The sequence below is a fragment of the Triticum aestivum genome, chromosome 2A (assembly GCF_018294505.1).
Source record: "Triticum aestivum cultivar Chinese Spring chromosome 2A, IWGSC CS RefSeq v2.1, whole genome shotgun sequence".
NCBI classification, from domain to species: Eukaryota; Viridiplantae; Streptophyta; class Magnoliopsida; order Poales; family Poaceae; genus Triticum; species Triticum aestivum.
In genome coordinates this window covers 260,927,461-260,947,089 of record NC_057797.1, presented here as the reverse complement: position 1 = coordinate 260,947,089, position 19,629 = coordinate 260,927,461, and positions in this window count along the sequence as shown.

Here is a 19,629-nt window from a genome sequence, read left to right as displayed (position 1 = left end):
CTATACCGGGTGCCACTTGGTAGACTACTAACACAACCTACAAACACCAGAAACTAGTTGCTACTCCTGGACAAAGATCAGGTTGATTAATAAGTCGAGAGGGGCACTTAAGCATTCCAATGCGTGGTAGTAGTTGTTCATGGATCACAAACATAGAACTCAGTTCCTAAGGATGGCTTCAATGAGACAACCCACCATGTACTCCTACATGGCCTCTCACCGATACCTTACCAAATCGTGTTCACATGCTTAGCTCACAACAGTAGGACATGTTCTCACACCTCTAATTCATCCCCGATGAATCAGACCTGACTCAACTCTAAGCAATAGCAGGCATGACAAACAAGCATGAATGAGTAGGCACACCAAGGCTCAAACAACTCCTACTCATGCTAGTGGGTTTCATCTATTTACTGTGGCAATGACAGGTCATGCAAAGGAAAGGGGTTCAACTACTGCAACATGTAACAGTTGAATCGTTGTTGTCTTAATGCAGTAAAAGAGAGCAGGAGCGAGAGAGTGGGCTTGTATCAAAATGAACAAGGGGGTTTTGCTTGCCTGGCACTTCTGAAGATAGTATAGCTCTTCATCGGTGTCATCGAACTCATCGTCGGAACATACGTCTACCGGGGGGGCACAACCACCGACAAAGAGAGAAAGGACACAATCAATGCAATGCACAATATGATGCATGATCATGACATGGCATATGATGTGGTTTGAGCTAATGTAGCTATCAATGATTTAAATGAAGTTGGCTTGAACCCAAGATTCAAATTCAAGCTCCACATAAGGCATTTCAAATGCCATTAATTCAAATTGTCACATACAGTAGCTTTAGGTTGCTCAAACATGCATGAAAAAGGTACAGATGGATAGATTGGATTTTTCTGGTCATTTTTCATATATAAATTATTTAATTTGGAGTTACGGTTGAATTTCTATGATTTTTCAAAGTTTGCAACATTTTCTGAAATTTCCAAATCATTTTTGAATTAGAAATATTCCAGAAAATGATTAGCGCGTCAGCTCTAGGTCATGCTGATGTCAGCTGGTCAACAGGGTCGGTCCTGGTCAAGTCGGACCCGTGGGCCCCACATGTCATTGGCTCAGTTAGGTAACAGGTTTTAGAATGAACCTAATCTAATGATTAACAGGGTCGAGCCCACTGTCAGTGTGACCTGATTAAACTAACCGCGGGGTTAGTGGCTAAACTAATTCGCCACGTCACCTAACCGACGATTAGCAACCTGTGCTAAGCAGGACGCAGTGGCGCTCCTCGTCCGGCCGTCTCCAGGGACGAGAGCTCGCGCGGCTGGGCTCTACGGATGCACCGCGTCGAGGCACATCGGGTGGTGGCCGTGGGCGGTGCCGGGACGGGCTACAGTGGCGAGGGCAAAGGCGATAGCGGCCGCCGGAGCACGGCTATGCGCGGGCGCGGGCTATGCTTGGCTAGCAAGCTCGCTGAGAGGCTGGGCGGGCTCCTGGAGCTACGTTGGGCACAGTGGTGTGGTTGGGTTCAAGCAATAGTGGCTCTAGCCACGACGGCGACGAGGCACGGAGGCGGCGAGCTTCGGCCGTGGTGGCCAGGGGGGCTAGAGGAGGGATTCGACGGCGGGGAGAGAGGGGTTGGGAGCAGGAGCTCACAGGGAGGCGGCGGAGTAGGTCAGTGGGCTCGGGGACGTCCTTGACGGCGCGAATCGACGGCGAGGGGCTCGGGTGTCCGAGGTTGAAGATGACCGCGATTATGATGAAGTAGGGCCTCCTGCGAGGCGTGCGTCGGCGGAGGGGACGTGGGCGGTATTGCAGTTCTTCCGGACGCGTCAGCGAGGCGAGTGGTGGACGGTGGCCGCGGTGATAGCGAGCGGCGGCGACGAGCACGCTCGGGTGTGCTGTAGGGAGAGGAACAGAGGAGGGGAGAGAGCAGCGAGTGAGGGGGAGGGGAGAGAGGTCTCAAGGCATCTCTGTGGCGCGAGGGGGGAGGGAGAGCTCGCCAGCACGAAGTAGGAGGTGACGCACGGGCGCGCGTGCGCTGTCTCCCTCCTCTGCCTACTGGCAGAGGTAGGTGATGACTAGCATGGGCCAGGTGGGCCGACCCAGTCAGGTAGGTGGTCCGGGTAAGCTTCCTCTCTCTCTCTTTGCTAAAACTTTCTGTTTTCTATTTTCTGCAATTGTTTTGGCTTTATTAAAAATACCTATACACTTTCAAAAATCACCAAACTGCTCATGTCCACTATATAGGATATAACTAACATGGAACATTTAAATTTAGGATTATTTGGACATTGAAAATATTTTATAGCATTTAAATGCCCAAATGCAAATAGTGTATGATTTAATTCAGTGACCCTATGATGTCCTAGAAATATGTGCACCATTTTTGTCAGAGGTTGAAGACCAAAGCAAAGATGATGAACATTTTAGAAGGGCATTTCAGGTTCATTGAAAATGATTTTATTTGGACCCTAGTTGAATTCATTTACTGCTAGGGTTTATCAGCCCCCATTTCAAAGTTTCATAAAATTTAGACATGATGCAAGGAGGCTAATGCAAAGGCAGGCAAGGCCTGAACTGGGGTTGTGACACACCCCCTGAAAATCGACTGACCCAAAAGTCGATTCAGTCGACTGAAGTGTAGCTAAATCGGAGCAACATCGCAAGCAAGAGCAAGAGCGAGAGCAGCAGTGCGAGCAAGAGCAATAGCAGGAGCAGACCAGGCAGGGGACCGAGAGCAAGAGCAGAGCAGGAACGCGAGCGAGAGCTAAAGCAGCAGCAGCTTCTACTGATGTGGACGTCGCTGCCGAGGGAGCGACACCGTGGAGGAAGTGGCCGGCGATGCCGCCATGGATGGAGTCACGCCGTGTCGGCTCGGGACCGAGCGCTGGCAGCACCGTGAGATCGAATCAAGAAGAAAATGCGGCGGTAAGTCTGCAACCTCTTTGGTGGCGCTGATTAGGCCGCAGCTTCATCCGGGGAAACAGTGATGATGATGCTCTTCCGGTGTTGCAGGTGAAGACAGCAGCGTGGGAATGGAGGTGGCGCGAAAGACGAGGGAAACATCGGGGCAGCTCCTTGGAGGTAGAGGACGGGGTGGCTGAACCGGCGGGCCGATGAGATCGACGACGGATCCTCATCCGGTACGCTGGATGAGGGACGTCGAGGTGTTGCTGTGGATGACGTCGTCGGGGAAGAGGCTTTGGCTGGGTGGCGGATGAAGCAGGGTGTGGGGTTTCGTCGCGGGTTTTCACGGCCTCGGTGTACGAATGGGTGGGCGGATGGGATGGCAGTGGGGAACCATGGCTTAGAGACGTGCTTGTCCGAAATGTGGGGTAAGTTACGAAAGTACCCCCACCGATTTGAGGCGGTTCTTTCGGTTCAGGGGTACCACGGGCATTTCGCGTGTCGGGATTTCACAGGAGGTGGGAGTTTTCGCGCGCGTTGTAATTTCGGAATAGCAAGGCGCGGCTTGATATGGAGGGAGTTGTCGGAGCACAATGAGACAAAGATATATCTTAAATATTTCGGGCTAACAAGGCGCGGGTTGAAATTTCCAGACAAGCCTAACATGTACTATACCAAATCAATGCACACTACATGTTATGTTCAAAACTTTGAATTCATGTTATGTTCAATTAAAATATTTCTCTACGTGTATAATGCAAGCAACCTACTACTCAAATGAAGGTTTTAGTGCATTCCAAACGTATATACTACCGCTTCAATATGAACTAAATTTGAATTCGTTTCTCTATTTGAATAAGATCTATAGTAATGATTGTTGTGAAGTCAAAGCATTTGAATTCGTTTCTCTTTTTTAATAAGATCTACAATCATCTTTATTGTCAAGTTAAACCATCATTTAAGTATTATCTTCACAGCCCACCACATGATTAGTCTCGAGTTACATATGAACTATGTGTACTATATGAACTCGAACTAGATTTTTTGAATCCACTTTATTTTGATTTCAAATCACATTAAATTTCTAGCTCTAGCTAGATCTTCATAATCTAAACCATGTCTCATATGTATATTGTGTTTATCACATTATGTATGGTGCCCCACCCCCTATGCCTACAAGTATTTAGATGTGAGTTGCAAACACCACACATTACCACAAATTCAAATAAAATGTGAGAATGTTCGATATATAGTATTGTTTTGATTGTTCGATATTTTGTTTTAAGCTGCAAACGCCACACATTATCACAAATTGAAATAAAATGTGAGATCCTTTTATGTATAGTATGGTTTAGATTGTTCGTCATTTAGCTGTGAGTTGCAAACGCCATGCATTATCACATTATGGTATAACATGTGCATAGCATGTGTATCACCGCTATATTCATGCATGCAATGTATAAAACACTATGATCTCCTATTCAAATATATGAATCCGCTTTCATATCAAATTATGATCTTTGTTAGTCTCTTACACCCACACAATCCTCTAACCTTTGTAGCTACCACTAACTTTCTCTCGTGCATGCACATGCCCTCCTCGCCCTCCCCCTCCCTCGGCATTCTATTGACCGGGCACATTCATTTTTTTCTTTAGGTCGTTCTCCCAGAGTCTCCACAACTCCTTTCCGACACACACCGATCGATAAACCTCTCCAGCGATGCCTGACTACAACATACACACACACCTTCAATCTCCTCCTTTATGTATCCTTGCCTCGTGTCTCTCATACGGTCAGACACACGTGTAAACTCTCGCCCCTCTTTTCATCGATCTCACAACAGCACACTCCTCCCACTATCTAGCTAGTAGTTGGGCCTCTCGCACCACCTCCTAGCTCCATTCTCTCTGTCTATCCATCTCGCTGGGCCTTATTTGCCTCTAACAAATGGACGTACACCTGCCGATCTCTCGCTATACATATAGCTAGCTAGGTCCTTATAACTCGTTTTTACCCACACGTCAATCGATCTACCTCATTAGTTGTGTCTCTCCCTTCCTCCGACAAACAACAATTGATCTACCGATCTAGTTAGGTTTGCTTACCAAACACATGGTTCCCCTTTATCATCCATGGATGTGTCCCGACAGATCTATCACGCACAGACACACACAGAAACACATCCCCACTCTTATTGATAACATTGCAGTTCCACCCTTAGTTTTTCTAGTAGGCCTCTCCCACCATCTTCGAGAAGCAACTCCATCACCCATCCAGCACTCTACCCCTCTCCCTCCCTCTCTCTCTCCTCTCTCTCTCTCTCTCTGTCCCATCATATTTCCCGTCCTTCAGTTATGTATGGATGTCGACTGATCTCCCTCAAGACATAGTTGGGTCTCTCCTTCTCAACACATATAAGAGTCGTTCTACCTCTATAGTTAGGCCTCTGCCTACCCCTCCCCCACCCCTCCCTCCCCCCAAACACACTGATACATAGAGCGCTCTAGTCATGTCTCCCTGCCACACACAAACTTGACATGTGCCCTCTAATGTTCCAGTAGGCCAGTCGCCCTATATCTTTGACTTGCACACACACACAATTTTGATGGCTCTCTTCATCGATCTCGCACCCACCCACTTGATCCTCTCTTCGACTCTATCAATAGCTATGACCCCTCCCTCTCTTCTCGTGGATTGCCCGACCCTATATGTATGATATGAATAGGCCTCCATTTCACACACATTGCATGCAAAATTTTGTTTGAGATGTCATCGACACATATTCCCACAAATAAGTCACGAAATCAACCCCCCACCCCAAAACAAAAAACACTCACGAATGCGGTTTGTATCACTCACACACACCCACGTAGGTGGGGGACGTGCACGAAGAGAAGAGGTGCATGCACGGCGCACGTACTCCCGTCTCTTTCCCAACCACACCCATGCGGGTACAAGGTGGAGCTCATTTCTGTACGAAAAAGGCAGCCCACGTGGTAATTTGGCACGTGTACTGGTTGTCCACTTGGTGGAGGGAGGATCATCTACCACTGGTGAACAAACAAATTGCGACTTGACGTGTTATGTTAAAAAAAGAGGCAAACCATGTGGGGCCTACCTTAGAGGCAAGGCCATATACACTGGAGTACTTTTGATGTGTCCCGTCAACTTGCAGAACGAGGAGAAGCTTTCTTAGTACATCGTCTCCCCCGCCCATGGGCGCGGTGGCTCGCAGGATGAGGTGAAGCTTGCTCCGCCTTACGTCCGCTCCGTCGCCCATGCGCACGGTGGCTCGCAGGACGAGGAGAAAAATTTACTACTCCCTCCGTTTACTCGTCGTCCCTACTACATTGGTTATAGAGATTATATCATACTATTTGGAATATATATATATGTCCTTTAGTAGATTTCAATATGAACTACTAGTACATACTCCAAACACTGATGTATATAGACGTATTTTAGAGTGTAGATTCACTCATTTTGCTCCGTATGTAGCACTCTCCCTCGCCCCTCGACCCTCGCCCACATGGTGGACGTGCAGCAATTCATTCGGTCTCATATAGCCAGAACGATATATACTGCACTACCATTATTGCTCGACTTCCCGAAGAGGCAAAGAGCAAATCGCAAGGTTAATATTTTTGAGATGCCAAGTGCAAGGTTATAGGAGAACGAGTAGTAGGTGCTGCGTCATTTATAAATAAAGTTTTTTCCTTCAGTGGCACGTACACAATATGATAGGTTCATATGGAGAGAAAAGGAAACCGCTCCACTATATACATAGTCAGTACGGGCCAGCCTACACGGTTGCTTGTTTGGGTTGCTCTCTTCACAATCTCTCGCACAAAACGACTGTGGCCACATCTCTAACATCCCGGCAGATCATGTCCGCTTGGGGAAGGGGTGGATGCTTAGAGTAGATGCGGTGGCCTTCGCCGACGGCGAAAACCCACTGTCAGCACGTCCTAATCAGGGGTGCCTGCCGTGCTCTCTCACAAAGCCGGTGAGGTTGCCTTCGTCCCTTTCTCACTGCCACGACGTGGGCAGTTGCCGCCTCCTGCCGCTCTCCTCAAGGTTGAGCTACGTCCCTCAGGTACAACTCCCTTTACAGCCGGCTTGCACCACTGCTCCAGCTGCCCACATCACTCCCTGTGGATATTTCTCTACTTCTTTGCCCCGCACATACCATTACTGGCTTCTACGTACTGTATTTGTGATGAGTTTATGTCTCATCAACTAGTCCTAGTAATCTTATTCTAATCACACTTCTTCAATTTCTTTGCCACATGGATGCTCATCTCCATTTTGGTGAAACTGCACAAAATGATCCAACGGTCAAAAGGTTACAAACTTCATTTACTAGGAAGCTCGAATGTTGCCAGCAAATTGAAGCCTGGTCAGGGTTCACGGTTCAAGGGCTAGGGACTGCATGGATCGTTTTTTCTTTAGCTGCCTCTGTTCCAAAATAAGTGTCAACTTTAGTAGTAGTACAACTTTGTACTAAAGTTTGCACAAAGTTGAGACACTTATTTTGGAACGGAGGGAGTACATATTTGCTATGATCTGTCAATCATTGAGATGCAATAGCATGCATGTTAGTCTCCTTTGTATTTGATGAAATGTTGCAACGAGCAACCTTGGACGCAAGATACATGTAACGGAAGCTGGAAGTTTCATAGCATTGTACAAATTTATCTCGCTGATAAATTATAGTACGTACTATACTAGTACTTCCTCCGTTCCTAAATATAAGTCTTTGTAGAGATTTCACCATGAACCACATGCGGATGTATATAGATGCATTTTAAGTGTAGATTCATTCATTTTGTTCCGTATGTAGTGGAATCTCTACAAAGACTTATCTACTAGTAATAGCTAGCCCCCACTACTAGGAATTCTCTATCCTCTCCTTGAGCCACATCATCAAAATTGATGTAGGCGTTAGATGAAGTAAATCAGTCCATAATAGCCGTCTGATCTAGACGTTGAGAGGCTCCGCACTAAGCCACATGCAAGCATGCAGAAATACTGTGGCACATGCATGTGAGTGGGTTTTAAATCACATCAACATGTCTGCATGCAAGCATGCACCGGTAGCATGCATGTAAGTGAGCTTTTAAGTCCCATTAACATGTCAAAAAGAAAAATATAATCCCATTATGCAGTAGGAGTTGGCTGATCTTTTTTTTCTTTAGTTTGGCTACCACATTTGTCATGCGGTTATAGAGTTTTTTTAGTTCTATGAAATCGATAATTTTGCGCAGAGAGATATACCGTTGTTCCGCGGCAACGCGCGTGGACTCATCTAGTAATATTTAGGAACGGAGGGAGTACTATGTAAAGAGTTAGGTGTCGCACAGTGATAGTGTGAGGTGGGCCATGTAATCACTGATCCTGCGTGTTTTCACTGCTCTTGCACGCCTCCGCTGTAAGAATGGAGAAAATTGTAATTCAGTAGTAGTACCTCCTTTTGCCGAAAGCTTGGGACATCCAGCAGTCCTACCACCTCAGTAATAAAGACCAATGAGCCGTCAAATCACATAGACCCAGTAGTAAGTTGGACGGATGAAGCAACCATCACTCTTTCTCAAGTGAGAGGTCACGTCTGCTCTGCCCGGGCATGAATGCGGCACCGATTCTTTGGAGCGGTGTTGACCGTTTTGGGCGGGAAGCACGCGCGTGCGATGGAGGGGCTTTGGGTGGGCCAAGCTGGTTAGGAGCGGGCGTGGCAGCTGTCCGCATGTCCCTACCAGACACACCCGGAAACGAGAGGATGCACCGACTCTCGCGGCTAAAATCGTACACTACAAAACTTCTCTTTGTAGGAGTAGGTCGATCTGTCGCTCTCTCTAACACACACATGTTGTTAAACACACACACACACGCACCTTGGTCCTGTTGCACCTTCTAACGTGACTTATTACACCTAGACGGAGGGATTAGTAAGTATACGAGATACGGTGGCACTCTGACTTAAGTCGAATACAAGTGCCCAAAATTTGTGTGCATGTTATAATAAGGATTCACTTAAAATAGTACGTGAGCAAACAGAGGGATCAATTGGACAGTGTTCCTGAGCAGTAGTGTCACATCCCTAGCTAGTCATTGCTTGTCCTTGCATCAATCTTCTTGCATCATGTTTAAATTCATGAAAGTTGAATTGGGGAAAGTGGAAAGCCTTAGAAATCATTTAAAAAAATGACCTACATTAAAAATTGCTTCAAATAACCCAAGAAAATGTTCCTGTTAAGCTATAAAAATATTGGCAAGAGGTAAAATTCAAACCAATATTTTTGGAGTCTCAGAAATATTTATTTTGGGCATTTGAGTTAATCCAATAATTATTTGCATTGGATTTATATATGTCCAATAATTCTGATAATTGTTGAGGGGCTTTGGAATAATCCATTTAGTCCTTGCAAAAATTGTCAGAAGTAGAAAAATTAGTTTGGTTCAAAAACCAAATTAAAACAAATGTCACAAATAGAAAACAGAAGCAAAATTAGGAAGAGAGAGAATACCTGGCCTCACCTCTGCAGCCCACCAACCGGCCCAGCACTGTAGCTGGCCGGCCCAGCCCACCACCGCCTCCTCCCACGTCGTCTTCCTCCCCTGCCAAGAGGACGGGCGCGCGCCCGACGCGCGCGCACCGCCGTGCGGCCACCTCCTGCCTGCTTGCTCACTGCTGGAGACGACCCCGAGCGCCACGCACCCCCCTCGTCCGCCTGCACCTCTCCTCTCCCCCCTCGAGCACTCTCCCCTCCTCTGCCTCTCTCCCACGCGACCACCGAGCGTGCACGTCGTCGCCGCTCATCGTTGCCGTAGCAACAGCCACCCCCGCGCCCCTCTGACGTGCCCATGGGCTCCCCCTCCGTCATCTACGCCTCCTTGATGACTCACGCGACACCGGACGTGCTACAACGACGCCTCGCCACCAACTTCCTCCTTCGGCCGCCGGAGATCCCCTCGCCGCGCTACTTCGCTCCGGTGCCTCCCCGAGCCCTCCGTCTATGTTGTCGCGACCGCTGTGAGATACTTATCATTCTCCCCATCTCCGTTCTCTCTGCCACTCGCTGTAGTCACCGCACCAAGCACGCCCGCACGCGCCGTCACCTGAGCTCGCCGCCGACATGGCTCCGGCCACGCAACGGCCTCACCACCCTGCCCAACACACTCACCGCACCGCGTGGGCTTCGTAGGAGCTAGCCCCAAGCCTCCACGAGCACCGCATCGGTGAGTTCGAGCTCGCTCGAGCTCTGGCCACCGTGCAAGTCGCCGCCGCCGTTGTTTTAGGCCACTAGACCTGCTGTTGTGAGCACCACTAGACGCGGATGAGTCTGCTCGTCACGTAGAGCATCTCCGCCGCGCAAATGGTCGCATGTGGGCGATTCCCGACGCCCTCCGCCGTCTGTGGCTTCGCCGGCGACGAGCCGCGTGTCAACTCCGGCGAGTTGACCCAGGGGTTTAACCCCGTATGACCAGGGTTTGACCAGCCTGGGTCACTGACGCGTGGGGCCAGCCCTGCTAATTAACCTAGGTTAGTGTTAATTTATTTAGTTAGTTTAATTAACCACTGACATGCGGGTCCCACACGTCAGGTTTGACCTGGACCGAGCCGTTGACCTGCTGACGTCACTGTGAGGTCATGCTGACGCAATAATTCCTTTCTGGAATGTAAATAAATCTTAAATGATTTATTATTTTCAGAAAATGCCCAAAACTTCTAAAAATCATAGAAAATCAACCGTAACTCCAAATAAGATAAATTATATACGAAAAATGATCAGAAAAATCCAATCTATCCATCTATATGATTTTCATGCATGTTAGAAGAACTTATATTTTCTCAATAGGGCAAATCATTTGTCTGGCATTTGAATATCCACATATGGAGTTTGAATTTGAATCTTGGGTTCAAACCAACTTCATTTAACATGTTGCTAGCTGCATTAGCTCAAATCACAGCATATTGCCATGTCATGATCATGCATCATATTGTGGCATTGCATTGATTGTGTTCTTTCTCAGTTGCCCGTGTTTGTCCCCTCTCGATAGACGTGCTTCCGACGATGAGTTCGATGACACCGATGAAGAGCTATAATATCTTCAGAAGTGCCAGGCAAGCAAAACCCCCTTGTTCATTCCGATATAATCCCACTCTCTCGCTCCTTCTCTCTTTTACTGCATTAGGACAACAACGATTCAACTGTTACATGCTACGGTAGTAGAACCCTTTTCCTCTGCATGACCTGTTATTGCCAAAGTAAATAGATGAAACCCACTAGCATGAGTAGGAGTTGTTTGAGCCCTGATGTGCCTACTCATTCATGCTTGTTTGTCATGCCTGCTACTGCTTAGAGTTGAGTCAGGTATGATTCATCGGGGATGAATTGGAATGTGGTGAACACGTCCTACTATTGAGAGTTAAGTGTGTGAACACGATTTTGTAAAGGTAGTGGTGAGAGGCCATGTAGGAGTACATGGTGGGTTGTCTCATTGCAGCCGTCCTCAGGAACTGAGTTCTGTGTTTGTGATCCATGAACAGTTACTTCTACACATTGGGCTTCGGGCGCTCCAAGCTCTCTCGACTTATTAATCAACTCGATCTTTGTCCAGGAGTTGCAACTAGTTTCTAGTGTTTGTAGGCAGTGTTAGTAGTCTACCAAGTGGCACCCGGTACAGGTGGGCTTGGGACAGACTAGGCATAGTGGCCCGGTGTACCAAGTGGCACCCGGATGGTGGGCTTGGGAACCCTGTACACATCGTTTGGGGCCGTGAGCGACACCCCGGCCGGATCTCCTTGCGGATGGAATCCAAATAGGCGATAAACCTGGGCGAGAGACTTGTGTGATTAGTCAGGTCGTGGCCGACTCCCTCACCAGGCTTCCGCTTGAAGGTTGCCGAGATACACGACGTGTACATGGCGGTAAGTGGCGAGAGTGTGTGTGAAGAAGTACACCCCTGTAGGGTTATCATTATCTATTCGAATAGCCGGATTCCTCGAATATGGAAACTTGGACCCCTTGCATAGTTCATAGACAAGTGAAAGTGGTTACGCTAAAATGCGCAAGATAAGTGTGAGTGCTATGGATGGCGTTCTCGCAGGGAGGCGGGAGCGAATCCATAGTGGAGTATTGATATGGTGAATATGTGGACTTGTGTGCGCCACCTCAAAGAGTTACTTGTAGTCGTAGTTCAGGTTAGCCACTGAGTCAAAGCTGGCTTGCTGCAGTTAAATTCCACCACCCCTTTGTTGATACTGATGCATATGTAGATAGTTCTGATGTAAGTCTTGCTGGGTACATTTGTACTCACATTTGCTTATTCTATGTTTTGAAGAGAGACGTCAGTCTCGGTAGTAGTTCTGTGTGGACTTCGACGTTTCGCTTGTTACCTCAGCTACGATCTTGTACCTTGGGAGGGTCTTGTAGATAGTCAGGCTTCTGAGCCTTCTTCCACTACTAGGGAAAATCCTATACACAGAATCTTACCAGCGGCGCGCTTTAAAATCAGGTGCTGCTGCTAAGTAGCAGTAGCGCGGGTTTTTAACCCTCGCTACTACTAAGTTGATAGAAGTAGCGCTGGTTTTTTACCCTCGCTACTACTAAGCGGTCTCTACCGTGCCCCCCCGGGACATGCCATAGTAGTAGCGCGGGTTTTTAACCCTCGCTACTACTAAGTTGATAGCAGTAGCGCTGGTTTTTACCCCTCCCTACTACTAAGCGGTCTCTACCGTGCCCCTGGGCCATGCCATAGTAGTAGCGAGGGTTATAAACCCGCGCTACTACTAAGTTTTTACCCCTCGCTACTACTAAGAGGTCTCAACCGTGCCCCTCCGGGACATGCCATAGTAGTAGCGAGGGGTAAAATCCCTCGCTACTACTAAAGGCCCTATTTTGAAACTCTACCCCCCCCCCCCCAGTGGATCGCCTTTTCGGTTTTGTAAAAAGCAAAAGAAAATGATAAAAACTTCAAAAATTAAAATCCTTCGAGATGTAGTTATGTTACTACATCTACTAGTTAGGAAAATTTAAAAACTTAAATTTGGACATGTTTTGCAAAAAGTGTAGGGAAAATGTAAAACGGCTATAACTTTTGCATACGACGTTAGAAAAAAAACGTATAATATATCAAAATGTTTCAAAAATTAAAATCCTTCGAGATGTAGTTATGTTACTACATCTACTAGTTAGGAAAATTTAAAAACTTAAATTTGGACATGTTTTGCAAAAAGTGTAGGGAAAATGTAAAACGGCTATAACTTTTGCATACGATGTCAGAAAAAACATATAATATATCAAAATGTTCAGCACGAAAATCCGCATACGATGGAGATGGCCTATGGCCTGTTTGCAAATTTTTAGAATCCTCAAATTCTAAAAGGAAAAAAAGTTATGCTCAAATTTCAGTTTTTTTTAATTTTGGTCAAATCTGGTCAAACTGTGGTCAAACTACTTATTCAAGAAGTATTAGTGTTACTAAATAATTATTCAAGAATATTAGTGTTACTAAATAATTATTTCAGTTTTTTGGAATTTTGGTCAAATCTGGTCAAACTTTGGTCAAAATGTGGTCAAACTCCTTATTCAAGAAATATTAGTGTTACTAAATAATTATTGTTTTTTAGAACAATAGTTTTAAACTCAAACAGCGAAATGTGTGACTTCATGCTCAAGCTAAACTCCCGAGGGTTAATAGGATTGACATCTTACTATTGTCAGGAAAACAACAAGTGCAGACTTGGAATCGAGGGAGAATAGAACCCGGAAGTTAAACGTGCTCAGGCTGGAGTACTGAGAGGATGGGTGACCTGGAGTACTGAGGGGATGGGTGACCGTCCGGGAAGTTAGATGATTTGGAATGATGAGGGGTGATTAGAGATTAAATTGAGCAGTGATGAGGGTGATTAGAGATTAGAGGTTAAAATAATTCACAAATTTGAAAATTTGCGCAAAAAATTCGAAAAGAAATTCCGCGGGTCAGTAGTAGCGCGGGTTTTTACCCACGCTACTACTAACGGACGTAGTAGTAGCGCGGGTGGCACCCGCGCTGCTGCTATACGTTAGCTGTAGCGCCTTATTAGTAGCGCCGGCCCCCACGCTGCTAATAGGCCCAAAACCCGCGCTGCTCCTAGGCTTTTCCCTAGTAGTGTTCATTTGTAGTTGTCTGTACTCAAACAAGTTAAGCTTCCGCATGTGCTTGTTGCTTGTATGCTCTATATGTTGGGTCATGAGACCCATGTTTGTAATACTTGGCTCCTCGGAGCCTAATGAATAAATACTCTGAGTCATAGAGTCTTGTTGTGATGCCATGTTGTATTGAACATATTGAGCATATTGTGTGTATGATTGAAATGCTTGGTATGTGTGGGATCCGACAACCTAGTTGTTTATCCTTGGTAGCCTCTCTTATGGGGAAATGTAGTCTTGTGCTTCCATGAGCCATAGTAGTCTGCTACAGCCCAGTTCACCGGAGTCTTGCTAGCCCAGCACTACTGCTCCGGAACACTTGACTGGCCGGCATGTGATTCACTTCTTTCCTGTGTCTGTCCCTTCGGGGAAATGTCACGCGGTGACATCCGGAGTCGTGCCTAGCCTGCTACAGCCCAGTTCACCAGAGTCCTGTTAGCCCAGTGCTACAGCCCGGATTCGCACGCTGCTGACCGACATGCTCGATGTTGATTCATGTATGCCTGTCCCCGTAAGTTAGTGCCACTTTGGGTTCATGACTAGTCATGTCGGCCCGGGTTCTCTGTCATATGGATGCTAGCGACACTATCATATACGTGAGCCAAAAGGCGCAAACGGTCCTGGGCCATGGTAAGGCGACACCCGTGGGAATACCGTGCATGAGGCTGCAAAGTGATATGAGGTGTTACCGGCTAGATCGATGTGACTTGGAATCGGGGTCCTGACAGCTTTGGCATCAGAGCCTGACTGCCTGTAGGGTTACCAAGCCAAACCAGTCGAAGTTGTGTCAAGAAATGCTTTAGTTATGTAAGAGAATTGATTGTGGAAGGGAACATAAAGCTCTTTTACTCCTTTACCTTATTCCCTTCTGATGTGAGTCAACCTCTTCTTTTCTACGGGGTTAAGAACTAGGCTTCTCTTCTATCTCTCAAGATGACGTGTTACTAAACCGTAGTTGCCTAGGATTGTTGAGTTTAAGCCTCAGTTCAGTTCCTACTACTTCCATATGTTCATAGCTGGCCTCAGAACCTTGATATTGTGATGTTGAGTGGTTATGCCACCATTTCTGCAGGTTGTCTCAAATATTTTGAGCAATTACAGCCATTATGCTGTCCAAGTCATCCCAGGTTTCTAAACAGTCTGATGCATTTGCAAATGTCTTCATCCCGTTTCCGATGTCCTTTGGGCCAGATTAAGCACACTAATCGGTCTGTTGAGGTACTCCATTGCCTTGACATATATGTTGGAGCTAGTATTATGACCCTAGGCATTCTAGCGAACCACCCACTAATCTAGCAATGCTTTATATCCCCTGTGTGATAATTCTGGCCACCTTTCTTGAAAGCATCCCATGATGTTATTTAGTATGTAGGTATTCTATTCCTAGGTATTGAACCCGAGATTCACCCTACTTCATGTTGTTAGTATTTGCTAGTTCCCTTAAGATATTAGTAACCTTGTGATAGTCCTCAAGGTCTGTGGTATATCGTTCTTCCAATACCATGAGCCAATATGGGAGAAGTTATTTGAACCAAAAGATCACAATCAGAGCACTCTTGAGGAGTTCTTCATTCATAATTGTGACTCTGCCAGTCCTACCTCTCTACATGGGTTATCCGGAAGAAACATGTTGAACTTGGTTTGACATATTAATCTATGCATCCACAACTCAGGAAGTTATATGTTCCTTGAGTTGACCCTCCTCAGCTGTATTCCGACCCTAGTCTATCAATTGATAGTCAGGAATAGTTGTGCATTCGTGTTCATCGATGCCCATTATTCTTGTGGTCCGCCAAGCCATTCTATTCTGGAATGACTAGGAGAAACAAACTCTAGCACCTCATCCATTTCTTGGATTGGTCAAAGTAGTTGTATTTCGCAGATCAAAATGCCAATCCAGCCTTTGTTCTGCTCTACCTCAGAGTATTACCCCCTTTATGTCAGGATTGCCATGAGAATTGCACCACCTCTTATGAATTCTTGACAAAGTGATACTTCTCGCCATCATTATCCATTCCTCGGTTCTGTGTTGTTGTAACCGGAATGGCGACAAGTGATTTGTGATGTGTGAAATTAATACTCCGAGCAACTTGTTGCTTGGTAGTAAATGGACAATATTCTCATTCTTAGCGTGTTGGTTATTGAATCATCATTCTAAGATAGATTGTGCTACCTAGTCCTTATTTCTGGTGCACTCTTCGATCAATGAGTTAGGGTTATTCAATCCCTTGCTCATTCGATCATATCATATTGCTCTGAAAAGCAAGATTGTTCTCGAGCTTAGTAACATATCGGTGGTTCGTGATTTTCCGAATATCTTCTCGGAAGTATTACCAGGTTGTTCCCTGATCGCTATGTTGAGTTTGTGATCATGTTGGTTTTCTCTAAACCATCCATTCTCCAAGAATCTGTGTTGGATACCCCTGAGCTAGTTGGTTAAGCTAAACAACAACTTGGAGGGTTGGAAGATAAAAGCTTGTCTGACTTAGTTCGTGTCAAGGGATATCTTTTGTGTGTGTGTGTGTTTAAGAAAGATGATATCTTCATCGATTGGTCCTCGTGATCAGTTGTCGGATCTATTGTCTTGTCCAAACCTTGATTTGAGTGTGGGCTATCATCAAATCAAGTTAGAACCAACGATATTCGTAATGTTGTCTTCCTCGTGGTTGATTCCTCGAGCATACACCATTACATCTTTTGGTCTGACCAATACTATCACCATGTTCACATAATGGTGGAAGTCCAGTGATATGGAAATTCCGATGAGTTGATGTTGAGCCCATCAGCAGCATTTTGTCTCCCCCACGATTCATATTGAACATCCAGCTAGTGTTGGAAACTTGTGTAAGCATTTTCTTCATGCCCCGTTCATGAAGTATATGTTTGGATGAAAGTAGTGACTTCCTCTAAGTTCACGTGCAATCGATGCAAGTTGTCGCCGTGAATTCGAGGGAGCTTGTTTTCGCTTCCTTTGGAATCATCCCAAGTCAGTCATGCATTCGTGCGAAGTATTCTATGGTTTGGTAGATTAATTACCTCCACTCCATATGTGTTCCTAGCACACCAAGCCACTGATTGATTGTTCAAGGATAATAAGTTCTAAGTGCTAGTCCTGAAGGTACCAGACAGATTTGTACAAGATTCCGTTATCCTCGATGATGGTTCCCAACCTGAACTCGGTAGTGTTTTATTATAAGACTACTACGTGGTCATGCTTGTCTAGGACAGTGTGTTCACAGGTGTGTAGCAGAACCAGCTCATGTTTTGGAGCATGCTATCGTAGTTCATTTCCCGAGAATCTCGCAACATCATATCGCCAATTTGTGTTGCAAACTTTCATTCTCCTTTCTAGACTTGATGAGTCTGGATTATCCTGACACCAACCAGATCTGAATCTCAGGTAGATATGATGGTTGGCATGTTTCTCAAGAAATATAATATTGGTCTCTCTGTAACCCGGTAAAGTGGATGTTGTGGCCAACACACCCACCCGGAAGACTTATTATTGTAGTATCTTGATTGAGAAAGTTGGCCACCTCCCCATAAGGATCTCATAGAATTTATTCCAGTAGTTGTTCCTTATGGATTTTTGTGTTCCCGAAGTCCGACCCTTTACTTAATGTTCTAGATACCAACCATATCAATAAATGGGTTATCCTAGCACATCAAGGAGAACATTTGAAGCGGAGTGCTAAATGTCTCTCGGTTGATCATCCAGATTTTGATCCCTTGGCCTCGCTAAGGTGAAACCTGAGAAAGTGTTATCTCCCTTTGCATCTGCATCGTCCATCACTATTCATCATGGTAGCATGTTGTGTTGCCAGGATCCTTGACACGGATATTGGTAAAACCTTGATGAATATGGAAATGCTCAAATTCTTGAGAGCACGCACAAGCACTAGGATTATCGTCGGCATTAATTGGGATCTACTCTTAGTTTCTTCGATTATGCCATAACCTTTCTAACAGTGGAATCACTCTCTACTGTTGAGTTTCTCCCTAGTTACTAGGATCATTCCCAACATTTGCATTTTGTTCCCAGCTTGCATCTTAGTAGTTGTTGTTTAGGATTATCTTCAAAAGTGGACTTACCATGGGTCCCGTCCATTTCTGGTGATAAGCAAATCAGTCATTATGTTGTCTTCAACAAGGTAGTCCACATCATCCATTCTAGTGTGAGTATGCCATCCTTTTCCGACTCCTTCAAATGATCGATTGTGATTGCCTTAGGCTGGCATAAAGAGTTTCAATGATCTTTGTGTCAAAATTAATTCTTTTTGCCACTTAAGGGGATAATTCTACGAGTCACCTTCCTTAAGGTATCATGTTACGAAATCATGGCAATTATCTCCTTGCTACTTTGAAATTCTTGCTCCATCTTAGTCAAGTGTGGAATTGTAGCCTGCCAAATTGAAACCCCGTCATTTGTTTCTTTCCTCCCCTCTCGATATGTGTTTTGTGTCTCAGTTCGAGAGATGTTCCTACATCTCACCCCATAAGTTGATCGTGAGTTGTTCGATCTTCGAGAAGTTCGATTTCGGTAGAGGGTCTCTTTCCGTCATCATCATGTTGAATGAAGATCTCGAAAGCAAAGATTTCAAGATAAATTGGAGCAATGAATCAACATCTTTGTGAAGGGCAGTTGGATCGAGAAGAATGTGCTGGCTTTGTTTCCCCTCTGACTTCTTACCCTATGCTTGAATCTCGGGACGAGATTCTTGTTTAGTGGGGGTGAGTTGTCACATCCCTAGCTAGTCATTGCTTGTCCTTGCATCAACCTTCTTGCATCATGTTTAAATTCATGAAAGTTGAATTGGGGAAAGTGGAGAGCCTCAGAAATCATTTAAAAAAATGACCTACATTAAAAATTGCTTCAAATAACCCAAGAAAATGTTCCTGTTAAGCTATAAAAATATTGGCAAGAGGTAAAATTCAAACCAATATTTTTGGAGTCTCAGAAATATTTATTTTGGGCATTTGAGTTAATCCAATAATTATTTGCATTGGATTTATATATGTGATATATTAACTATATGTCCAGTAATTCTGATAATTGTTGAGGGGCTTTGGAATAATCCATTTAGTCCCTGCAAAAATTGTCAGAAGAAGAAAAAATTAGTTTGGTTCAAAAACCAAATTAAAACAAATGTCAGAAATAGAAAACAGAAACAAAATTAGGAAGAGAGAGAGAATACATGGCCTCACCTCTGCAGCCCACCAACCGGCCCAGCACTGTAGCTGGCCAGCCCAGCCCACCACCGCCTCCTCCCCTATCGTCTTCCTCCCCTGCCAGGAGGATGGGCGCGTGCCCGACGCGCGCGCACCGCCGTGCGGTGACCTCCTGCCTGCTTGCTCGCTACTGGAGACGGCCCCGAGCGCCACGCACTCCCCCTCGACCGCCTGCACCTCTCCTCTCTCCCCCTCAAGCACTCTCCCCTCCTCTGCCTCTCTCCCACACGACCACCGAGCGTGCACGTCGCCACCGCTCGTCGTTGCCGTAGCAACAGCCACCCCCGCGGCCCTCTGACGTGCCC